At 33.3% G+C, this 12,500-nt stretch overlaps 1 protein-coding gene across 2 annotated transcripts in view; it reads left to right on the plus strand.

The window, feature by feature from the left end:
* Positions 1-12,500, plus strand: part of LOC137649803 (retinol dehydrogenase 12-like) — a 23,239-nt gene that overhangs the window by 23 nt on the left and 10,716 nt on the right. Inside the window, exon 1 of one of the 2 annotated variants that reach the window (XM_068382747.1) lies at positions 1-61. This exon is cut by the window's left edge and continues 23 nt beyond it. The gene's annotated coding sequence lies outside the window, so the exon portion shown is untranslated. Of the gene's footprint in view, positions 62-10,721; positions 10,812-12,500 lie in introns of those variants that run through there. The other variant, XM_068382746.1, reaches the window with a different exon arrangement.

Raw genomic sequence — 12,500 nt, forward strand, 5'->3', positions numbered from 1 at the left:
AAGGTAATGGCCACTACCTTCCTAACATCGCTGTAAGAACTCGGGATGTGAACAGATACTTGTAAGTCATAGTTTACGTTTTCAGCAAGTGATGAGAGGGAGTTTTGTAATCACATTCGGGTAATGCGATGTTGGCTGATCAACGTATGTTTATCAAACAACTTTACAATTAATTCTTACTTGTTACATCCTTTCCATACATAGATACAATCTGTACAAACGTATGAATATATGTAAGTATGCATGTATGATGTGCCTATGTCTCTGTAAAATGTCGGGAAAAAATATTATAAATTTAATTAACCAATTATATAGATCCATCAACCCTCTTTGTAATATGGGCAAATGCTAACAAAGGGTAAAAGATATTTGTCAATACTTCCTCAAAGATAGCCAAGCATAGATTAGATTAGATTGTCTTAAATTATTCAGAAATCTACGAGTTTGACAAAATTCAAATCTTATCACAGGAAATATTTTTTTTTATAAACCTTTGTTTGCACTTATTCACTTAAAAAAAATGTCATATTGGTTGTTATTTCGAAGGCTGTCGGTGTACTCTTACCAAGATTTCTCTAGATGAAGGATTGGATATCAATAATAAAGTGAAACTCTACCAGTATTATAAATAAGAAGCTTTAAATGTTAGAATATGTCTTTTTCTAATGAACAAGAAATTCTCTTATTGCAGTGTATGGGAATTAAGAAAAAAAAAGAATTAATCATGGAATTTACCATTTGAAGCAATGGTACGCAAATCTTAGTCGTCCCAGCTATAACACCTAACTTAGTCTCTCAAGCTTTACAGACATAGTATCAGTCTCAAATTGTGGCACCACACATACAAGTCTCTTAAGCTATGACATTAAGAGTACATTTCTTACAAACTATGGTACCTTACGTATCAGTCACCCAACCAGTGCCATCCCAAGTATCAGTCGCTTGATTGACTGATTGATTTAAAGTTTTCTGGTATCCTGTCAGTCGCTTGAGGTATAGTTCCCCATATATAAGCCTTTTCCTAACACACCGCGAATAGCAATCTCTTAAGCTATGATGCCCTAATGTCTCTTGTGTTCTGAAAACTGGCATTTCATGATAATGATACTCCAAATATCAGTTTGTTAAGCTATGACACTGCAAGAATCAGTCAATTCAGCCTCAGCTATGTTTTGTTTTGATTTCCACTTGGTCACTCATTCCCTTCACTCCTTCCCACTCAACTGATCAGTCTTTAAATTTGACGATCAAGTTTATTACGTAGAATTATCAAGAATTATCCAATAATTAGAAAGACTAACTCAAGAGTTACTAAAATTACCCCACAATCGGTTCATGGATCGATCGTGTGTTATTTGCCGTTACAACTACCATGGTCATTGACATTGAACTTCACCGGTGACAGACCAAGGACCAAAGGTCTATAGAATAATCTTTTGAGCGTCTGTTGACTTTTTTTTCGACTTCAGCGTGTCACAAATAGGGAGAATCATAGACTTGTATCTACTGTCTAGCAGCCTCATCCTAATTTTGACTTTTGATAAAAAGGAACGTTAAAATTCCCTAGAGGCCCTCAAAAGGACTGTGGTAGCCTATAAGAAAAACGTCACTGTCTAGCGTTCTGCCTGACTGGAGTTAGAGTCGCGCTCAAGATCGACAAATTTTATAATTTCTGCAACCTCACCATTCTCGTAAGCCTTTGCCTGGCTCTCTCTGGTCCTAGCTTAGGTAGAGAGGGAACTTGGGCGCTGATCATATGAAAATAATGATCAGTCTCTAGGGCATTGTCATGCAAGCTAGGGCATTGTCACTGTCCCTTGCCTCTGCCACTCATAAGGGGCCTTTACATCTTTAAAAGGGGAATAGAATTAAACGAATCAGAGCCTTAGTATTGCTATAAAAGTTTGGCACACAGCAACGTCGATTAAAATACTTTGCTGCAAGTTACCCTTATCACCTGGCGCGTTCATCACCTACCTTGTGATCATTTTGCGCCACCGACATTTTGTTTCATATCAGGGAGTGGGATCTTACGTACCAATATGAATTCCAACATCAAAACCGTCGTAAATATATGTGGCACTTCCCCCATCGAGAGAGGAGATTTCCGTCTCCATTTACATGCCGTCGCCTGTCAGTGGAACCTCTTTTGAAGGAATAACTTGAAACTGTTTACCTTTGCTCTGGAGTGGATGTTTACGGTGAATCTTATCTTTAGGATTTGCAGGAAACTAACTCTCTCTCTCTCTCTCTCTCTCTCTCTCTCTCTCTCTCTCTGTGCGTGTGTGTTTTGTATGTTTATTGGCAATATGTTTCTCTTTTCCAGTCATTAAACAAGAACGATTTTCAATAAAATTGCCGTTGGAAATGAGCTTGATAATCAATTAACCAGTACATGACTTAATAATAGGCCCTGATTTTTTCTACTTGATAAATAGAAATTGGAAAAAGGTATAGAAAAAACAATTAAGGAAACGTTTCATTACGTATCCTTAACTTTTCCTTAGATTCATATCATATTTTCTTGAGTAATTTCGACTCTTTATCTTAGGATACACTCATTCTAAATTCATTTCTTTTTGGTTACTATTCATAAAATTTTCAATTTGTACATATGAAATTATTTTCATAAATTCTCCTAGTTTTTTATCAGAATAGACACGTTGAATTAAGTTGAATCATTTCTCAAAAAATCTTGTATTAAGGAAAGGTAGTGGTAAAACCTGTCTTAGAAACCGTTCTATACGAGATAGATTATGTATTTTACTTTATTACCTTATTCTATGTTTGGGTTCCCCCAGGTCCTTCAGTGTGAGGCACCTCGTATATCCACCAGAGAGTTGGTAATGCATCTTCCGGTGTATTTTGCATCTTCCAGTCTTGAATGGTCTGGGATGCATCTTAAGTATTTATTGATCTTATTCTTAAACACATCTACGCTCACTCCTGATATGTTTCTTAAATGAACTGGCAGCGCATTAAATAGTCGCTGCATTATCGATGCTGGTGCGTAGTGGATTGATGTCCTGTGCGCCTTCCTTGGTCTTCCTGGTATAGTTTTTGGCACTATTAATCTACCTCGGCTTGCTCTTTCTGATATTTTTAGCTCCATGATGTTTTCAGTAATTCTTTCTATTTGCTTCCATGCTTGTATTATCATGTAGCGTTCTCTTCTCCTTTCTAGACTGTATAGTTTAAAAATTGCAGTATTGTATACAGTAGTATAGTGTCGCGTATCTGTATGCTATTACACTCACACACACAGATATATGTATATATATATATATATATATGCATATGTATATATATATATATATATATACATATATATAAAGTCACTGGAACCTCAGTTTCTTAGGACCGAGATCGAATCCACGGCCAACCAGAAGCTATGATCATAAAGTTAATTCACCCTTGGGTCTCTGATCCAGTATCAGAGAGAATTCGATATCAAGATATATTTGTGACTTATATATATATATATATATATATGCATGTATACTCATACGAGTCCAAATAAATAAGCGTATTAATCTGGTTAGCATTCCAATATAGCGTTTAATTTTTCTTTTCTTTCATCCAACTTTTTATGTCAGCTCCAGCTTGTGCCATTTAGCCTGTGACACATTATAATTTCTCTCTCTCTCTCTCTCTCTCTCTCTCTCTCTCTCTCTCTCCTTTTATTCTCTTCAAGTTTCTTCATTTATTTTATTTGAACACTATTTTCTTTTATGAGAACACTATATACAGCATGTATATATATATATATATATATATATGAAGTATTCGGAAGAAATAGAGCGACTTTTTATATCTAATTGGACACTCTATTATATCCAACCATGTCTCTGAATTTAAAGCTATTATAGTTTTTTTTATAGCTAATGTATATATATATATATATATATATATTCTACAACAATAGTACGGCTTTAGAACCAAGATTTAACTACATGATTTATGTATACAACTTGTGTGTGTGATTGAGTGCTAGTCCCATCCGTAAATGTACATTGATAAAAAAACTTTTATGAAGACAAACCTGAGTTAAACTCATTTCTAAAAATGATTCAAAGGCTTTCCTAACGCCCCTATGGTTTTATTGGGGGAGAAATGACTGCTAGAAAACATTATACGAGATTTTTTCTTAGAAGAAAAAAATCCCAATTCGTCTCTCCCAAGAAAAACAGATTAATATTTCAAAGAACCAAGATAAAAATATTTAAAGAGCCGATGCAACTTTGAGGTTTTCAAAAGTGTTATTTTATTTGAATATTTCTCGCCTTTAATTCTTTTATGCTATTGGTTTTAAATTGTAGTACTAAATTTATAGGAAATATATTAACCTCTATTATTTTTGTCGTTCCTTATTTATATGAAAAAAGCAACAGTAACGTACAAAATCAAGCAATTTTGACTGATTTCGTGAAGTATGTTTTGAAATGCCTTAATACATTTTTTTATGTATCTAGAACTATTTACGTAATTGTTACCACGGAAGTGGATCATTTTGCTAAAGGAACATGATGATCAATAAGCTTTTTTTATACATTTCACTCATAAGCTCTTAAATTTCCAGTTTTATTTCATTTTAATCATGTACATTTTCTTCTCCCACGCTTCAACCTCTGATACATATAGGCTAATAGGTCTTCCTTGTTCCCATCCATCTAAATCATAATCAGCCACCAACAACAACCCCTCCCCCCTCTTCCCCCTTATCCCGAAACTCCCTCTTCCAATCTGTGAGGTTTATTTCCCTCCCCACCAAGCCGTATCTTCTCCCGAACGTGGCCTTATGCTAATAATAATCACGTAGACGCAGCCGGAGGGAAAATGAGTCGTAACACCGACTTTATAGTTAGTTTCGAACGTTCATGATTCTAGACTCGGCTGTAACGCTGGATTTAGAGAGAGAGAGAGAGAGAGAGAGAGAGAGAGAGAGAGAGGCCGACGGCCGGGATTCAGTCAGATCTACTGTACCTTTGTAGCCATCGTTGGACATTGTGGTTTTGATTGGAAAAGGCTATTGATAAGTCCTCTCTCTCTCTCTCTCTCTCTCTCTCTCTCTCTCTCTCTCTCAGGAGCGGTTTAGGATTTTATCTGTTTTAATGGTATCACTTATTATTATTATTATTATTATTATTATTATTATTATTATTATTATTATTATTACTAGCTATGCTACAACCCTAGTTGGAAAAGCAAGATGTTATAAGCCCAAGGGTTCCAACAAGGAAAGTTATCCCAGTGAGGAAAGGAAATGAGGAAATAAATAAATGATATAAGAAGCTAAGGAAAAATCACAATGAAATATCTTGAAAACATTAACAACATTAAAACAGATATTTACATATAAAAATAACTAATTCATATTTTGTAAGGAGTAGAGCATTACTATAATATTTTTACTTTTTTTACTTCTTTCGTTCTTGATGAAAATATTTGCATCTTCTTGACAATATAGTGCACTATATCCAACAAACACTACATTTCTAGCAGTAACAAATATCCCCTTTTTCGTATTGTTGCTCAGCATTTATTAAGAGAGAACAATGATTTCGTCCCAAATTCCTAGCTCACGGCAATGGAATTTAACCTAATATTGCAGAGGTTATGGTGTTTTCCTAAATCCAATAGAGGTCATTAGAGTTTATGTATATATATATATATATATATATATGTATATATATATATATATATATATTTGCTAGACTCTTACCGTCAGCGCCAGAAAAAAAGAGACGACTCGCACATCATACAGCGTTATTTAAATACTGACATTGTTACATTCTCATGTTTTCTATAGATTAATTTCAAGGTATTTTTATGGTTCGAAGTTGACTTGATTAACACCAAGATCACAAAACACAATCGTCCTTCGTTTCAAATTAAAAGTTTATCATCTATACCGAAAGGAAACAGTTTCAAGTGAAATGCGGTATCATTATATAGAAAAATTTAACTATACTGAAATACAGATAATGGTTATCGTAAAAGGACAGTCGTGATGGCTACATCCATCTTCGTTAAATTTCTGTAGATTTACTGCACTAATTGACCTAGCGCCCATTTTTAAGCGAGAGCGAGACTACAAGTCACAATGTTTTCTTGTCTCTCATTTGATTAATAATAAAGAAAATGCATAAAATATGACCAAAAAAAAATAGCAGGACAGTGTGTGGGATTTGAGATACGCTCTTTAGATGAACCATTGCCTGTCTCCTGTTATTTGAATATTTATCCTCTAAGATAATAAAGATAAATGTCTACTTCTTCTTACAATCATTCCTAAAACTGTTTTTAAACGTCTTTTTTATTCTCTAAAAGCAATTATCTACTAAAATAACTAAAATATATCAAACATTCAACCTTTCTGGTCAATATAATTCGAATGGGGCACCAGTTTTTTAAGTTTTATTTTAACACCACTTGGATACTAGTCCCAGTTTTAGTTACCCTAAGTCATTGCTAGAAGTTAATCCTATGATGTAAGCGTTGAAATTAGTGTTTTCTAATCATAATACTGAGTCAGAAGCGACGGTTCTCATGATTTTAGTGTAAACAAAAAGTTCTCTCGTGACTCATTCGGCTGGTTTTGGAGAAGCGGTCTCACCCTTTCCGGCTCGACGTAGATGGTTTTTATCACTGGTTCTCTTATTTATAAAAAATAATTATAAAAAAAGGAAAAAAAATCCTTAAAACAAACTTTTTTATAGTTGCTAATATTTTATTTAGATATGTTTTTTTAAGCAAACTCATCCAAAGTTAATGAATTAGATTCAATTAGTGCCCCAAGAAAATTAAAGATTGATCTTCAAACAAGAACTTTTATACTTGCTAATGTTTAATTCAAATCCATTTTTAAGCAAACTCACCCAAAGATAGTGAATTAGATTCAATTAGTGCCCCAAGAAAATTAAAGATTGATCTTTAAACAAGAATTTTTATACTTGCTAATGTACATATATCCATTTTTTAAACAAACTCGCCCAAAGATAGTGAATTAGATTCAATTGGTGTCCCAAGGAAATTAAAGATTGGTTTTCCTAAGGACATGCTTAAAAAATGGTAAATAAAAATCCCGTATATATTTGATTTTCAAAATAAATTCTGTAAATTATACGCCTGTGTGGCACTGATGGCTCCCTCGCCTCCCGGGGAGAAGTGCCAATTCCCTAGAGTGAGACACTAATAAAAATACCCATATTTTTGACAGCTGTGTCTCCAGACCCTTCCAACGAGTTTCGTTGGGTTCTTAAGGCATCGCTTATTTTACTTCAGACAACAGGAATGTTAGATATGTTTGTATCATCCCAAGATTGTAATCATAATAGTGAAATGTGGGCCACTATTCTATTTTCAGTTGTCTGTGTAAAATTTACGTTAGCTGTACAATAAAGGGATGTTGGCATTGACTAGTTATATTACCTCTCTCTCTCTCTCTCTCTCTCTCTCTCTCTCTCTCTCTCTCTCACACACACACACACACATGCGCGTGCGCTAACGAGAACCATCAAAGAGAGATAAATAAAGAGAATGATATGGTTGTTTGCAAAAGACATCAGTACTATGATCTTTTTTTTTTTTTTTTTTTTCACCAGGAAATGCTCACACAATTAAGAGTACTATGCTTGTGCAAGATATCTCCAGATCTTCATAAAAAGTTTCTCTTACTTTTTCTTTATTGGATGTTGGTGCATACGTTTGGAGGATCGTCCTTTTATACTTTTTATATGGTTTGATAATCAATCCTGCAATTCTTTCAGTGATACTATAAGATTCTTCTATGCTACCTGCACGATTCTTATCAATAAGAAAAGAATCCCTACATTTTCTTTGTTCCTTTCAGGTCCTCTGAAGCAGAAGATATGGCCCTCGTTTAACTCTATATATGATTCCCGAGTTCTGATTTCATTCAATCTTATTATATCCCAATTTATTTATTTCAACTCTTCTTGTAACACAGCAAGATATTCTTCTCTAGGCAGGGTCCTGACATTGTATGTTGTGAGGTTCAGTTTCCAAAAGTGGCCAGCTCTAATTTACACACACACACACACACACACACATATATATATATATATATGTATGTATATATATATATACTGTGTGTATATATATGTACATATATATACGTATATATATATATATATATATACATACATATATATACACACACATACATAAATATATATATATATATATATATATATACATACATATATACATATACTAATTTACTAATAGAAAGGATTTTAAAAACCTTGACTTGTTTATGACAAATACAGTATTATCAAGTATATGGAATACTTCCCGGTTTATAAGGTTTTCATCTTCATACTTTATCACCATAGTTTAAAATCAGAGGTATATAACATATCAATTAAAACATTAGATAATTGTCTTCTGTAAACTATGAATTAGACAAAATAAGAAATACAAAAGCTGTTAAAAGTTTGAAGATGCAATTGGAACAGAAAAACAATGATAGAAATAGTAAATCATAAGTAAAAACATAGTAGGCTTAGAAAACTGGAAGCCTAACTTGGTCGATATTAGGAATGAGTTTGTAACAAAGAATCAACATCGTTAGTATATTCTTTGGTAAATTAACCAAATAGGCCTACCTGTATTTTATAATAGTCATTGTGTACAAATTGTAATTGGTCACATACAAATCGTCCAAAAAAATCTGATTTTGTTGCTACTACAATCTGCTGTCAGATGCCCGGAAATCGCACTTAAGGGTTTTTCCTCGCCGTCAGTGCCTTTTCAAACATTAACCCCCACCCCCACCCCAACCCCCACCAGAAGAACGCTCTTAAGCCCCTGCTGTAGATAAGCTCTTGAATGATAAAAGTAAGCGTTCAGTCAGTAGTAATAAGTCTACAGTCATGTTGCCGAAACTTAGGTGTAGTATTTTTTAATGTTTGATATCTACAGAGGATAAAGTACTGTTGGAGGAAAAAGACGAAATGCAGAAGCTGGTAAAACAGATTGAAAGTCTTTGAAAGAAGAGATAGATAGTAGTTTGTGCGCAAGATTTCGGCAATGAAAATAATTATGGAGCAATCAATAATAGTGCCGATGGTATAAAAATTTAAGCTTGTGATATGTACAGATGATAAGATGAAATAAATACCAAGTTATAGTCTTTGTCAAGCAAGGGAAGTAGCTGGGTTAACATATTTTAAAGGATAGCACAGATTATTTGTCCATTTAAAAGAAAAAAAGAAAGGATGATGAGTTGATGACAATATTGAGCAATCAGTGTTAGGATCCTGATAGACTACATATTTTTCTATAGGAGGGATAGAAAAATCCCTCGCACCAAAAATTTATACTTTAAAGTCCCACGCGATCATGAGCAGAAAAAATAAAAAAAGGACAATGGGTCTCAGTTTGATTAGTGGAAATGTTTTATACAAATAAAAGTGCGGTATCATAGATGTGTTTGAAAATGCCAGTTTTTACAGTAAGTTTTCAGTAAATTATATTTGAAACTGAAAATTGAACATCTCTCTTTAATACATCATTCAATTTTTGGTTGCTTGGCTGGTAAACTTTGTTAACATTTACTCGAATACTGCTTCCCTTAGCTTCCCTGGTACTATAACGATAAGTACAAAGTGTACTGTAGAACAAAGTTGGCTGCTGTTCCTTAATACTCAATCATATGCAATCGTATTTTAGCTAATGGAACATAAAATCAATAAATGGTTTGAGTGTGTTATAGAAAAAGAAAAATCTATCTCAAAGGAATAAGAAAAACTAAATGTTACGTGTGATTAATTTAATGTTTTTTTTCTATCTTAAGTCTACTCACACACATTATTATAAGGATTTTATTCGTATGATTAAAGATTCTAAAATTTTTGTTACTAGATAATTGTACCTGTATTTATAGTATTTATAGTATATATTTTCTTTTATATCAAGATAATTAAATCTCTACTTAATCTATAATTGATCCCTGGCCATTTCAAAGTGTTACAATAAACGAAATGGTATGAACTAGTTGCTTCAAGAATGTAGTGTAGGAAATACCAAGGGAAAAAATACATGGGCCATGTTTTTTACCTTATTAAAGGTTTAAGGCTTAAAAGCTACTCTTGAATGGCAGAGGCAAGGGACAGTGGCAATATCCTAGCTAGCTGGACATACCCTAGTGAATGACTATATATACATATGATCAGCACCTAAGACCCAAGCTAGGACCAGGGAAAGGCTAGAGAGTGACTGTTAATGTCTCAGCAAGTAGACCTATAAGCTCCCCCAAACTCCACATCCTTAGCTCACAAGGCTGGTGAGGTTTCAGACATTACAAGAAACTATCGAGCGTGAGCTGGACTCGAACTCCAGTCTGGCAGATCGACAGGCAGGGACGCTTCCAATACGCCACCACGGTCTTTGGTAGATAACACAATTAAATGGCAAATTATTTTATTTACATTTCTTTCAAGTTCAAAATGGAAGTTCTCACAGTAGATCTACCAAAGATTTCCAATGGTTAATTTAAGATATTCAGTTTAAACAATAACATATAATATTTGGTTTAATAAATCAAATCATTGACTCCTGAATGAAGAGAATTATGAGATGTACACTGTTACGGCATTGTAAGCTGATAAAGATAAGATAAACTCAATACCTGATAAGTTATGACGCACACCTCAACTTCATACCATTTTCAATCATTCTGAAGTTCACAGCTTTTAGTTAGTGACAAAACAGTCCAGAAGAGCTAACGTCACCTTTCGGTGGAATACCTTAATAAGGAGAAACTTGACAATAATTGATTAATAGGAGTGAGTACATATAAATATATTTCATATATAAATGGCTGATAAAAGTGTTAAAAAGTAAACTTTTTTTTAGATATTTTTCCTCTTTTATATACAGACATAGAGGTCACTAACTGCCTACCTTGAGTAATGACTGATGACACGTCCCTGATATATATATATATATATATATTTATATTTATATACATATACTCACACACACACACACACATATATATATATATATATATATGTATATATATATATATATATATATTTATATATATGTATATATATACATATATATATATATATATATATATTTATATATGTTTATATATATATATGTGTGTGTGTGTGTGTGTGTGTGTGTATTATATATATCCTTGCCCATTCACGGTTCGCCATTCGCGCCCCCGCATATTCACTGGTTAGGCTCTTAAAGATTTTTTTTTTTTTTTTTTAATTCACGGTAACCCCGCAACTTCGCGAATTTTCACTACACAAACAGCCTTTTTTTTAGCAGAAAAACGCTCAAATTCACCCTAATGGGTTAATAATCTTAAAATAAAACATGTCAGTTATCATAATAGAAAAATATATATATTTTTTAAGTCAAATCTACGAAAGAGAAGAAAAACAACTGAAAAATGAAGAAAACAAAAACGAACAATAGCTCTATTACACAACCTTCCGAGGCGCACAGAGAGAGAGAGAGAGAGAGAGAGAGAGAGAGAGAGAGCAAAACTTTGCCAACGAACAAACATTAAATAAATCTTGACTACATGCACATGTACACAAATAAGCCTATTTTGTAGAGAAACACCCAAACTTAGGCTAAAATTTTGTTTTTATCATGGTAGGCTACTCCATGAAATGAGCGAATGGCAATTTCAAGGCCAGCCTAACGTTACTACACTTGTATTATAAATATTTTAGCACACATATTTTAATATTTCTTAATAAATACATCTTTAATAAAAGCTCTTAGTATCAGTGTAGTTCCCACTTGCTTGTGTGAATGCAATTGTTTGTTCGTCATGATCGGTGATACAACGTAAACAAAAAGTTTTCTGTTTAAGGAGGCGTTTTCAGAAAAGAAAAAAAAAACATGACATATAATCGCTGTTATTTCATTCATTTTGAATTTTTAAAGATAAATGAAGCAACTCGAAATTAATAATTGAATTTTTATTACATAACCGATACTTCGAAAGATAGCAGTTGCTGAAAAGGCTAACCTATAAACAGATGTGTAAATGAGTTGTTTGTTCATTATGATCGGCGATAAAACGTACACAAAGCAAAGGTTTCAGCTTTAGGTGGTGTGTTTGGCAAAATCATGATATAAAATCGTCTTTATATAATCTATTTTGGATTTCTAAGTATACAGCAAAAGCGATTCGACCAATTTAGACGGAACAGAGGACGATTACAGTGCAACTACTGTAGTGCAAACGAAAGCAATGAAGATGATTCCTATGACGATGCTGTCCTGATAAATTTGTAAACACTTTTTAATGGTTCGAATGTCATGGTGAATTTTGATGGTTTTTAATTTCAAGTTTAATGAAAAAAAAAATTTGCATAATTATTTTCATATATACCAGTGTAGGTATGGAAAATTCTAGGTTTCGGACAACTAGGCTAGCCTGCCAACAGGTTTACACAGTATAGTCCGAGTAGAGTACAGTACTGTATTATAAATAAATA

Source organism: Palaemon carinicauda, chromosome 11 (assembly GCF_036898095.1).
Source record: "Palaemon carinicauda isolate YSFRI2023 chromosome 11, ASM3689809v2, whole genome shotgun sequence".
Classification (NCBI taxonomy): Eukaryota; Metazoa; Arthropoda; class Malacostraca; order Decapoda; family Palaemonidae; genus Palaemon; species Palaemon carinicauda.